Source organism: Peromyscus eremicus, chromosome 8b, assembly GCF_949786415.1.
Source record: "Peromyscus eremicus chromosome 8b, PerEre_H2_v1, whole genome shotgun sequence".
Classification (NCBI taxonomy): domain Eukaryota; kingdom Metazoa; phylum Chordata; class Mammalia; order Rodentia; family Cricetidae; genus Peromyscus; species Peromyscus eremicus.
In genome coordinates this window covers 61,687,647-61,701,051 of record NC_081424.1, presented here as the reverse complement: position 1 = coordinate 61,701,051, position 13,405 = coordinate 61,687,647, and positions in this window count along the sequence as shown.

Below are 13,405 nucleotides of genomic sequence, written 5' to 3'. Positions count from 1 at the left end.
AGAGACTTGGAGGGGAAGACATTGCTGTTTCATTAAGGCTGATTACTCAGCACTCAGCACCTTGACCAGCCGTGAGTCTCTGTATTAACTGTCATTCACTGCATGTAGATGTTCATCTGACCAAGGCTCAGGTTAGTATTAGTCTGTCAGTATAAACATAAATAATGTAAGAGGCAGTTTGATGGAATTATAAAACTGCTATAGTAATATATCTGTGTGGAGACAACTCTTGTCTCTACCCTTAAAAGTTACCTCAGTTGTATAAAACAGGGACTTGGATAAGGGAAGCACCTAAGATAGCAGATTCACCTACAATAATATAATTTTCCTTCCCAGAATTCCTGCTCCATAGTGTAGTTCCTACCAGCCACCATGAAGTTCTGTTGGGTCTGCCTGCCTTATAAGTCCCAACTCAGAAAGGCATAATTATTCCTTTTTCTTTTTCTTTCAGATTGTGGCCAGAGCTTAAGGACACTTTAACTCCCAATGAGTTGGGCTTCCTTATTCTCTAACCCCTACCCTTGTCATGTCAGTGACTCCCCCCGACTCCTGCTGGCTTATCTTCTCTAGTCTCCTCTGGGCAGCTGTGAAATTTATAGTTTGCCTGTCTTGTTATTTTTATTTTAAATCATAATAGTCCTCAACCTTAAAGTAAAATAAAAAAGGAGGCAGTCTGAAAACATGTCCTTTTGGCAAAACAGAAGCAATAGGTTCACCTTGGCCTGTGGCCTTAGCCATGGGCATTTGACCAGGTCCACAGTACCGGTATGAACTCCCTCCTGAGGGGCAGATCTCAGACCCAAGTAGAAAGCAAATGGTTACCCCTGTAACAGACCACTACTGCACCAGCAGCCACACCTCATTTGGCACATTGTTGTTATAGCATGCAAGGTCCACAGCTGGGTAGACCATTTTCCTTCTCTGCTGTTCGTGTGTAGCAGCTCTTAGCACTGTGAAAGCTAAACAGCAAGGAGGAAGCTTCCTTCTTAGTTCTCATAGGCTTTCTCCATGTCTTGTATCCAGAATATATGGTATCTTCAGCATTAGGATCTTACCATTTGGCTTTGGTGGGCACTAAGAATAGTGGTAACAGCTTGTATTGTTTTGGGGGCCTCTGGGGCCTTCCTTAATAACTCATAGGAAGGTATCCTAAGCCTGGCAGTGGATTTTTTGTTTAATAAACCATGGCTTATGGGATCATCTATCCATGCAGGGTACCTCCTTTCAAACTTTTTGTTATTATATTTTCAATTAGCTTATCAAGTAGTTGGTTTCTTTTTTCTTTTCCTTCCTTCCTTCCTTCCTTCCTCCCTTCCTCCCCCCTTCTCTCTCCCTCCCTCCCTCTCCCTCTCTCCCTTTCCCTCTCTCCCTCTCTCCCACTCCCTCTCCCCCTCCCTTCCTTCCTTCCTTCTTTTCCTTCCTTCCTTCCTTCCTTCCTTCCTTCCTTCCTTTCTTTCTTTTTTCTTTTTTATTTCTTGGTTTTTCGAGACGGGGTTTCTCTGTGTAGCCTTGGCTGTCCTGGAACTTGCTATGTTGACCAGGCTGGCCTCAAACTCACTGAGATCACCTGCACGTGCATGTTAGGTACCTTGGAGACCAGAGGCATCAGATTCCCTGGATCTGGAGTTACTTCTGACATGGTTGCTAGGAACTGAACTCAGTTCCTCTGGGAATGATCTTAACTGCTGAACCATCTGGGTTGGAATTGGCACTGGAATTTTAAAGATTATGGGGCTTTTAAAATTGTACTGTATTTTATATTATGATACTAACGTGAGAATATGGTGACAAACAAGAAATGAAAGGTCATGGTTTAACAGTGATTTTTCTGTGTGTTAAGCTGACAAGGAGTGGAGTGTCCTGACTAGTTTTTATTGTCAGCTTCACAGAGTCTAGAATCATCTGGGAAGAGGGAACTACTGAAGAATTGCCTTGATCAGACTGGGCTGTGGCCATGTCTGTAAGAGATTGTCTTGATTGATGATTGGTTTGCAAGGGCCCAGCCCACTGTGGGCAACAACATCCCTAGCTGGATTGGAAACCTAGCTGATTATAAGCCCCTGAACAAGCCAGAGAACAAACCAGTAAGCAGTATTCCTCCTTGATTCCTACCTTTCAGTTTCCTGCCTTGAGTTCCTGCCCTAATTTCTCCCAGTGGTAGATTATGACCTGGAAGTATAAGCCAGCTAGACCCTTTCCTCCACATGTTTTTGGTCATGGTGTTTATCACAGCAACAGAGTGAAACTAAAACAGTTCCATAACCAATTTTTTGTTTTGTTTTGTTTTCAAGACAAGATTTCTCTGTGTTGCCCTGGCTATCCTGGAACTCACTTTGTAGACCAGGCTGGCCTCAACTCACAGAGATCCATCAGTCTCTGCCTCCCAAGTGCTAGGATTAAAGGCATGCACCACCACTAGCTGGCTAATAACCAACTTTTTAAAATTAGGATGTTGGGCTGGAGAGATGACTCAGCAGTTAAGAACACTATCTGCTCTTCCAGAAGACTCAAGTTCAGTTTTCAGCACCCACATGGAAACTCTTGACCATCTCTAACTCTAGACCCAATGGATCAATCACCTTCTGGGATCTGTGGGCAGCAGGCATGCATGTGGTATATGGACACACATACAGGCAAAACACCCATACACATAAACAAATAAAAGTAAAAAATGGGTTCTTTTTTAATTAATTAAATTTGTGTACACATACATATTCACATGCCATGGTGCAATAGGGGTCAGAGGACAATGTATCAGTTCTCCTTCCATTATGTGGATCCTGGGGCTGGAACTTAGATAGTGCTGTGTAGCAATTTCCTTTCTTATTGAAACATTCAATCCTGCAGGTAAGTGCTTTAAGACAAATGGTAAACAAGTCAAAATACCTACAGGAAGTCCCTGACACTGGCCAGATTCTCTAGGTTCCTCCCTCCAAGATTAAACAATAAAAACTGTTGAGAGTCACTCTCAGACAAGCCAAGCTGCAAAGAAGACTTTGAGACTAGACTAGTTGGTTGGAAGAAGCAGATCTTCCTGGAAGAGGTTTAGATCAACTGAGGCACTGGAAAGGACACTCTCGAACCTGCTGGGCTGTCTGCAGCCTGTGCAGTGTGCTCCAGGTTTCCTGGTGTGTGAGCTGTCATCCTTGCTGGGGTGGGCTTTGGTAAAGCAGCTGTCTTTGAGTCATTCCTGCTCCTGTAAGTAATCCCACACCCATACTCCTATAAACATCCCCAATAAAACTCATTGGTTCACCAAGTTGGACTTTGGTGGTGTCCACACTTTTGTCTGTTGTGAACTCCCTATCTAGGGTGAGTAGACATGTATGTTGCCTCTCCCAAGGAAAAGTCTGTCACATAACAGGTGGTCAGCCTTTACCCACTGTTTTCTTGGTGCGTTTTTTTTTTTTGTTTGTTTTTTTGTTGCCCTTTGTATATTCTAAGTAATAATATTCTATCAAATATGTAACTCTCAGAGATTTTCTTCTATTCTGTGGGCCTCTTGGTTGACTGTTTTCTTTGTTGTGCAGAGCCTTTTGTTTTCTCAAGGTCTCATTTGTTAATTGTTAGCCTTATTTCCCATGCAACTGCAGCCCTATCATAAACCCCTTACCTATGCCTATGTGGTGACACATAGTCCTACTTAAAAAATACTTTATTTAGTTTTATTTTATGTTTGTAAGTGTTTTACCTGCATATATGTCTGTGCACCATGGAAACCAGAAGAAGGCATCAGATCCTCTAGAACTTTAGTTACACAGATTGTGAGACACTTTGTGGGTACTGGGAATTGAACACAGCCTCTGGTAGAGCAATCAGTGGTCTTAACCACTAAACTATTTTTCTCTAGCTCCATATTCCCTACTTGCTGCTATAAAGGTTTTAGATTCTATGTTGAGGTGTTTGGTTCATTTATAGTTACTTTTTGTGACGGATGAAAGATAGGATCGAGTTTCATTCTTCAACAACTGGATATTCAGTTTTCCCAGCAGCATTTGCTGAAGAGATTGACTTTTCTCTAATGTTTATTTATTTATTTATTTTTGCATCATTGTTGAAACCAGGTGGCTGTAGATGTGTGGACTTTTATCTGTGTCCTCCATTCCATTCATCTAGATGTCTGGTTTTGTGCCAGTGCCATTTTTTTTTTTTAACTTTTTTTACTTTTTTTTTTTGTTTGTTTGTTTTTTTTGAGACAAGGTTTCTCTGTGAAACAATCCTGGCTGTCCTGGAACTCACTCTGTAGATCAGGCTGGCCTAGAACCATGCCATTTTTATTACTATGGCTCTGTAGTGTAACTTGAAATCAGGTATGGTGATGCCATTAGCAGTATTATTTTTGTTCAGGGTTGTTTTGTCAATCTTTAGTCTTTTGTGCTTACATATTAATTTTGTTTGTTTGTTTGTTTTCTATGTCTCTGAAGAATGGTCCTAGAATTTTTACTGAAATTGTATTGCATTTGTGTCTTACTGTTAGGGCTTCTATTGCTGTGATGAAACATCATGGACAAAAAGCCAGATGGAGAGGAAAGGGTTTATTCTGCTTACACTTTCACATCTGTACATCATCAAAGGAAGTCAGGTTAGGAACTCAAACAGGGCAAGATCCTGGAGGCAGGAGCTGATGAAAAAGCCATGGAGGGGTGCTGCTTACTGGCTTCCCATGGCTTGCTCAGCCTGCTTTTTTGTTTGTTTCCTTTTCTCTCTCTCTCTCTCTCTCTCTCTCTCTCTCTCTCTCTCTCTCTCTCTCTCTCTCTCTATTTTGAGACAGGATTTTTCTGTGTAGCCCTGGCTGTCCTGGAACTCACCTGTAGACTGGGCTGGCCTTAAACTAAAGCATGCACCACCACTGCCTGCCTCAGCCTGCTTTCTTATAGAACCCAGGACCTCCAGCCCAGGTATGGCACCACCCACAATGGGCTGGGCTCCCCCCTATCAATCACTAATTAAGAAAATGCCTTACAGCTGGATCTTATGGAGGTGTTTTCTCAATTAAGGTTTCTGCCTTTCAGATAACTCTTGTTTGTCAAGTTGACATGAAACTAACCAGCACATATCTGTAGGTTGCTTTCTGTAAGATGGCCATTTTGACAGATATCAATTCTTCCAGTCCATGTGCATGAAAGGTCTTTCTATCTTCTCATCTCTTCCTCAGTTTCTTTAGTGTCTTTATAGAGGTTTTTTGTTTTCTTGGTTCAGTTTATTCCAACCAAGATGGTGAGTATGTGTGTGAGCGTGCACTTTGAATGGAATTGTTCCCCAGACTCTCAGCATGCTCTTCATTGGTATAGAAGCTTCTGCTTCTTCATCTGCTAATTTTGTAAACAGACTCTTTGAAAGTGTTTATCAGCTCTAGTTTTCTGTTGGAATGGATAGCATCTCTTATATTAAAATCATTTCATTTGCAAAGTTTTTCTTCCTTTAGCATGATGTTGGCTGTGGGCTTGTTGTATATTGACTTCATTATGTTGAGAATTATGTCCCCTGTATCCCTATTCTCTAACAAAGTTTTCATGAAGAGATGCTGGATTTTGTCAAAGACCTTTTCTGAATCTATTTCGTTTCTGTACTTGAGTTCTACTTATGTGATGGATTGTGTTTATTGACTTATATATGTTGAATCTTCTCTTTACTGAAGTCAACTTGATCATGATGAATGATCTTTATTTCGTTTACTAGTATTTTGTTGGGAACGTTTGCATCTGTGTTCGTTAGTCTATAATTTTCTTTTTTGTTGCCTCTGTCTGGTTTCGGTATCAGCATGATATTGGCTTATAAAAAAGTTCAGAAGTTTTCCTTCCTTTTCTGCTTTATAGAACAGTTTGGGAAATATTGGTCTAAGTTCTTCTGTGAAGGGTAAATAGAACTATAGTGAGCATATCTGAACTTGGGCTTTTCTTCAGTTGGGAGATTTTTGCAAGTGCTCTGGTCTTGCTGATGGTTTTAGGACTATTTAAATTATTTTTTTTCATCTTGCTATGATTTTGGTAGGTCATTTGCATAGAATTTCATCCATTTCCTTTAGATTTTTTCAAAGGCTAGATTTATGGAATATAGGTTTGTAAGATATGTTATGATTTTCTGAATCTCAGGGCTATCTATTGTAATGTCCTCCCTTTTCATCTTGGATCTTATTAATTTAAGTCTGCTCTCTGCGTCTTTTGGTTAATTTAGCTAAGGATTTGTCCATCTTATCTTTTTAAAGAACTAACTCTTCATTTCACTCACTTTGTATTTTTTTTTTTTGTCATTTCTATTTCATGAATTTCTACTCTTAAGTATTTCTCCTTATCTACTGATTTGGGGTTTGGTTTGTTCTAATTTTTCTGAGGTTTTAAGTTACATCATTAAATTATTTTGAGTTTTCTCTGTCTCTTTTTTTTTTAATGTGGGTGCTTAGAGCTAACTTCTTCTTAGGACCACTATTTGCTCTTGAGTGGCTCTGTAGAGTTTGTGAATCATCTTTGGAAAATATTTCTTTCATAAGAAGGAAATATTTATGATATGGAATGTGGGCTTGTTGTCTGTAAGGCTGAGTATCTGGTAAACACAGCTGATTTGAACTGTGGCCTCCATTGTAACCTCCATTGGACCTATGACCTGACTCCTGCTTTGACATGAGCTGCAGAGTTGGCCAAAGTCTAGTCAAGTATGCAACTAAGTCTAACTCTCTGAACTCTGCCAGACTCCATGTCACCCTCCTAGAGGCCACCAGATGGCATTGTGGACTTACCTCTGACACCCCCAGTTTGCTGCCAACATTCCCCAGGATTGAGTTTAGTTTCTGTGGGAGGCAGGAAACGAGAACTTGAGGCCAGGGGTGAATCCTGTTGTTAACTTGGAAAAATAACGTTTTGTGGATGCTTTTAATCTCAGCTCTTCCACATATTAAAGTGCAAAGGACAGAAGATAAACTCAACAAAACTGGTGATAATTGTACTGGAGGCATGTTAGGTATGTGTTCTGGAAGGGAGAGAGAAGACACACAGAAGGAAGAGGAGAAGGAGGACGAGAAAGGGAATTGACTATGAAAAAATCAGAACACTGGATTTATTTGGAGCTATATACTTTTTTTTTTTTTTTAAAGATGGAGTCTCACTATGTCTACAGCTCTTGCTGGCCTGGAACTTGCCATATATATATATATATATATATATATATATATATAAATTTCAAACCCATAGATATCTTCTTGCCTCTTCCTAAGTTCTGGGATTAAAGGCATGTACCATCACGCCTAGTGTTTTTTTTATTATTATTTAAAATGTTTTTTATCTTTTTATTTCAAAACCAACTTTCATATTGGTATTTGTATCTGCTTTTTAGAATGGATTGTTGAGCATTAATTGTAACAGCTAGAAGACAAAGGCATTGCTATTCTGTGGTAGTCTTACCAATTTTTCACCTCATTTAGAATATTAGGAACACGCATCTACAGATCCCAAACATGGGCTAGCTCCACCTGTCAACTGTTACCAGCCTGTTCTCTCTGCCCTTGGCAGTATAACTTCCATAGTCTCTGGAATTTTCTCAAACCATGGCAAAGCCTACACAGGACTTACCAACATTTTGTACCTGGATTTCAGGTAGGGCTCAAAGTTTTCTTTCTTTCTTTCTTTCTTTTTTTTTTTTTTTTTTTTTTTTTTTTTTGTTGTTGTTGTTTTTCGAGACAGGGTTTCTCTGTGTAGCTTTGCGCCTTTCCTGGAACTCACTTGGTAGCCCAGGCTGGCTTCGAACTCACAGAGATCCACCTGGCTCTGCCTCCCGAGTGCTGGGATTAAAGGCGTGTGCCACCACCGCCCGGCAAAAGTTTTAAACTTAGTGAAACATCCCCTGGAAATCGTACTTTCTTTGTAAAGCTCCCCAGTAGGAATGCTTCCTGTTTGCAGACTCTCCAGGATCCAGTGTGATCCAGAGGAAGGAGAGAATAGGAACAAGTTCTGAGCAGTGGTTATGAAATAGAGCCATGTGATTAACAACAGTGATTTCCAGAGGCTCTGGAAAGCATGTACACAGCAAAGACTTTTGACATGATGTTTCTGGTTTCTTTTTTTTTTTTTTTTTTGGTTTTTCGAGTCAGGGTTTCTCTGTGTAGCTTTGCGCCTTTCCTGGAACTCACTTGGTAGCCCAGGCTGGCCTTGAACTCACAGAGTCTGTTTTATTTTTTAAGAATATGGTTATGCAACCATGAGGTAGTGATGCATACTTTTAATCCCAGCACTCAGAACACAGAGGTAGGCAGATCTCTGTGAGTTTGAGGCTAGCCTGATCTACAAAATGAGTTTCAGGACAGCCAAAGCTGTTACACAGAGAAACCCTGTCTCAAAAAACCAAAACAAACAAAACAAAAACAAAAACAAGACAAAGCAAACAAAAAAAGAGAAAAGAGACTGTGTTTGCATATATACATAAAGCAGATATTTGTGTTTTCTTTCCTGTTTCTTTATCATGTAATGTAACATAAATTGAGACAATATCAATAGCTATTATCATATTTAACTTATGAGACCCAAAAAAGACTAAGTGTTCCTCAAGGGACACTAATACCTATTCTAAAATCTTTAATGTGTTTTCGGTTGTACTTGACGTAGTTATAGCATGTTAGGTAGAATTATGGTCTGGCTGTTGTTTTCATTTGGAAATTAAGCATAACAGAGGGATGTGTGATTGTGTGTCAAATTGACAAGGGGTGTACTTGTCATAGCTAATCTTGGTTGTCAATTTGACAACATTTAGAATCAACTGAAACCCAAGCAACCCGGCACACCTGTGAGGGATTTTCTTGATTGGATCATTTGAGGTGGGAAGACCCACCCTAAATCTGAGTGCTACCTTCTGGTGGCTGTGAACATAAAAGGACATCTGAGAAGCAAGCTTTACTTTTCCATGCTTGCCCTCACTCTCACGGGCAACTCCATCTGTCCTGTTTCGGAGGCATTCCTTCGCTGGTATTAGAATGTGCTTTTTCCGGATTCCAATGTAGACTGAAGACCAGCAGCTCTCCAGGAGTCCTCTGGGACTACAGCACCAGATTAGAACTATCAAGACATGTAGCCTTATAGACTGAAAAACAACCGAACTGTATATATATGGGCCTGATATACTGACTTAATGTTGGATGATTTTTCAATTTTATAGTCCTTATATAATGAACCTTTATCATTTATTTTTAAATTTTAGAACAGTTCATAAATACAAGTATATTTATTAATATATGTAAATAAATATATATTTATTCTTTCTATCAGTTCAGTTCCCTTAGATAACCCTGACTAACACAGTGAATAACAATGGGAAATGGCTGAGTAATTTATATTCACTACATGGAATATTGTGCAGGCACTGGAGGTAGAGGCCCAGAGGGCCTTAAAGCAACATGACAGAATATTAAGGCACAAGGGGAATGAAATATCCAGAGCACAAAATTGTACAGAGTGATCACAAGTATGTGAAAACATAAATATATTAATACAGAAGAAAAAGACCACTCAGATTAACAGAGTGGCCTAATATTGGATGATTTTCAATTTTATAGGTATTATATGATGGACCTTCATCATTTATTTTTAAATTTTAGGACAGAAGTTAATAAATTTAGAATTCCATATTTAATAGCTCAAACTTTGTATGATTCCAAAAGAATCGACCAAATTTCATGAGTTGTAATCTTCGTGGCTATTGTCTATTAATCACCTTGAAAAATACAGCTGGCACTTGGTTTGAATTGATAAGAGATACATTTTAAAGAATAAGTATTCCACTTTAACCAGTATATAACCCTCATTAGATAGGCATGTCTGGTCTAAACTGGGACACTTGGGGGGTAGACAATGCTGTCCAACTGTTATCACTAAAATGCCCAGTGTGCTTGTTTTAAGTCATCACTAAGCACAAGCCACTTTTCCTTGGAATTTCTCTAAATCTTTATTGGTTCGCTCCTGTCTTTTATCATGGAACATATAAGATACATACAGACGACATAGAGAGACCAGTGCAGTAACCCCAGGTACCTCTCAACCATGCCATCAACTATTCATAGCTAACCTTGCATCATTCTCCATTAAACTCCTGCCAGACTATTTTAAAACAAATCTCAGAATGCCTGTAATTTTAGCTTGTAAGTATTCTAAAGATCATGACTGTTTTGTAATAACATCACAGTATCATAATCACACTTTCAAGATTAACTGTAATTCCCCAGTATCAAATATCCATCCCATCTGTTAAAATCCCTTCATTGTTCCCTAAGTGTCTGCTAACAGTTTGTTCAGATTCCAAGGCCCCCCCACCTCCTCACACCTTCACACTCTTCAAATTTACTTATCAAAGAAACAGGTGGTTTGTCTTGCAAAGTCCCCATGTTTTGGTTGTCACCAATTACATTCTTGTATTTTTTTGTCCCTCTTTTCCTATAAATGGATAGATTTAGAGACTTGATTTCATTTGTTCTGTTTTTCACCAACTGAACAAGTCTTATTACTTAGAAGAGCAGTTTAGACCTGTTACCACTAGTTAAACAATAATGTACTTTTAAAGAATTAGATTTATTTATTCTGTCTTATGTGTATAAGTGCTTTTGCTTAAATGTATGTATTTGCATCACATGTGTGCCTGGTGCCCACAGAGTTTGGAAAAGGTTGTTAATCCCCTGGAACTGGAGTTATAGGTGGGCTCTAAGGACTAACCCTGGGTCCTCTGCAAGAGCAACAAGTGCTCTTACCTGAGGCAGCTCTTCAGCCCCAAAAGATCTTTGTTTCTTAATTAAAAATTAAAATTTCATAAATATATTTTCATGTAGCAACTTGTTGGACTATCTTTGGACCACCAGCTCGAAAATAATGACCTGGAGACTTATTATTAATTATGAAAGCTTGGCCTTAGTTTAGGCTTTTCCCAAGTAGCTCTTATAACTTAATTAACCCGTATTTTTTAATCTACATTCTGCCACGTGGCTTAGTTAACTCTTCTTAGTATAGCACATCCAACTTGCTCCAAGTCTGCTGGTGAAATTTCACACCTAGATTCCTCCTCCCAGTTTCTCTGTGCCTGGAAGTCCTACCTATATCTTCTGCCCAGCTATTGGCCATTCAGCTTTTTATTACACCAGTCACAGCAATACTTCTTCACACAGTGTACAAATATCCCACAACATTTTCCCCTCCCTCAACTCCTCCCAGATCCTCCTCACTCCTACCCACTAAACTTTTGTTTCTCTCTCTCTCCCTCCATCCCTCTTAAAAAAAAACCCAACACAACAAAAACCAAACCAGAATTATTTTATTTTTATTTGACGTGAATTGGTGTTTCGCCTGCATTTATATAAGTATGAGGGTGTCAGATCCCCTGTAACTGGAGTTACAATTTTAAGCTTCCATATTGGTGCTGGGAATTGAACCCAGTTCCTCTGAAAGAGCAGTCAGTACTTTTAACAGCTGACTCATCTCTTCAGCCCCATAAATCTTTTTTTAATATCAGAGTATCATTTTGGTTTGTCTTCTTTTATGTCAATATGAACTAATTTGCGTCTTCTCGGCACCTGTCCTGTTCCCTCACAAGATCTTCCTGCCTGTCTGGAGGGTGGTCACCAACCTCCAGGTCTGGCTTCAGAGCTCCTTGCATACACTCTGCAGTCCAGTGGGTGTGGTTTGTCAAGAAGCACTCTACCTCATCTCAGCTTCTCCCAATAATTCATTTTTCTTTTGTATTTCTACCCTGTCATCTTATCTCACTCCGTGTTAGTGTAAATCTCACTCATATTCTCAAGTTTTTCACAGTTATTGGTTATGATGGTTAGGGATTTTTTTTTTTTTTTTTTTTTTTTTTTTTTTGGTTTTCCGAGACAGGGTTTCTCTGTGTAGCTTTGAGCCTCTCCTGGAATTCACTTGGTAGCCCAGGCTGGCCTCGAACTCACAGAGATCCGCCTGGCTCTGCCTCCCGAGTGCTGGGATTAAAGGCGCACGCCACCACCGCCTGGCGGTTAGGGATTTTTAAGAGTTATTTCTGTTTTAGTTTTTTGGCTTATATATGCATGTATTTGGTGGAGGGTGAGTGTGCCATGACACGTGTGGAGGTCAGCAGGCAGCCTGTGGGAGCTGTCCCTCTTTTCCCCCACGTGTGTATCCTGGCATCAAACTCAGGTCATCAGGCGAGTTGGTGCTTTTACTTACTAAGTTATCTCACCAACCCTATTTTTGTCATTTCTTAGTTAGGTGTTTATGTGCCCAAGGAGGTCAGAAGAGGGCTGGATTACCGCTTGAGTCACAGGCAGTCAGTTGTAAACCGCTGGACTTGTGTGCTGGGAACAAGACTTGTAGGCTCTTGACTACTAAAGCCATCTCTATGGTAAGGATGGCTAGTTTTAATTGTCAACTGGACACAACCTAGAATCGGAGAAGAGAGTCTTAGTGAGGGATTGTAGCTCCTCCGTTTGGTCTTTGAGTGTGTCTGTGAGGGATTGTCTTGATTGCCTTAGCTGATATGAGAACTATTCTGAAAGTAGATAGCACCATTCCTTGGTTTGGGGTACTGGACTGTGTAAGAGTAAAGGAAAACTAGTTTTGCCTTCAGCATGTGTGTAGTCATTTCTCTCTGCTCTTTTTAAAATTTAAAATCTTTAGGTTTATTTTTATTTATTTATTTTTGTGGGTCAGGGGATTTGTGTGGAAATCAGAAAACTTGTAGGACTAGATTCTTTCCTTCTACGATGCAGGTCCCAGTGGTGGAATTAGGGTCATGAGAGTTGGCAGTAAGTGCCTTTACCTGCTAAGCTGCTTGCTTGTCGGCCCTCTCTCTGCTCTTGACTCCAGATGGAAAGGAACAGGTGCTTTAGCCTCCTGCTGCCCGACCTCTCCTCGGTGATGGACTATACCCTGGAATTATGAGTTAAAATAAATCCTTTCTCTTACAAGTTGCCTTTTGTCAGAGTATTTTATCTCAGCAGCAGAAGTGAAACTAGAACCTTGGCCTGCTAACTGTTCCCCCAGTCATGTGATTCCTTTTACAGCTTAGCACTGTTTTCTGTGCTCTCTGCTAGTGAGCTCTGGAGTCACAGGTTTTATTCTGAGGGACAACAGTCGTGGTGAGCTGCCCAGTCTCACCACCTCTGCCGTTATCTTTATTACTGCAGCCTATTTTGGGAGCGAGCCAGCGACAGCTGTAGGCCACATTTAACTCTCACAGCTGAGGCTCACAAAGTCTGCTTCACGATATGCACCTGGTCCTGCCTGGTGCCGCAGAGTCAAAGTGACTTGAGCATCTCTGGGAGACTCAGGGTGGTCCAGGTTCCTTTTTAGAAACTTAAGATTCAGACGATGTGTCGTGGTGACTCCTGCATGCTTGTTGCATGGCTAGTCCCCTGCCTGTGGCTCAGATCTCTGATGGCCTTAAAAGGAGAGGACTTGAGAAA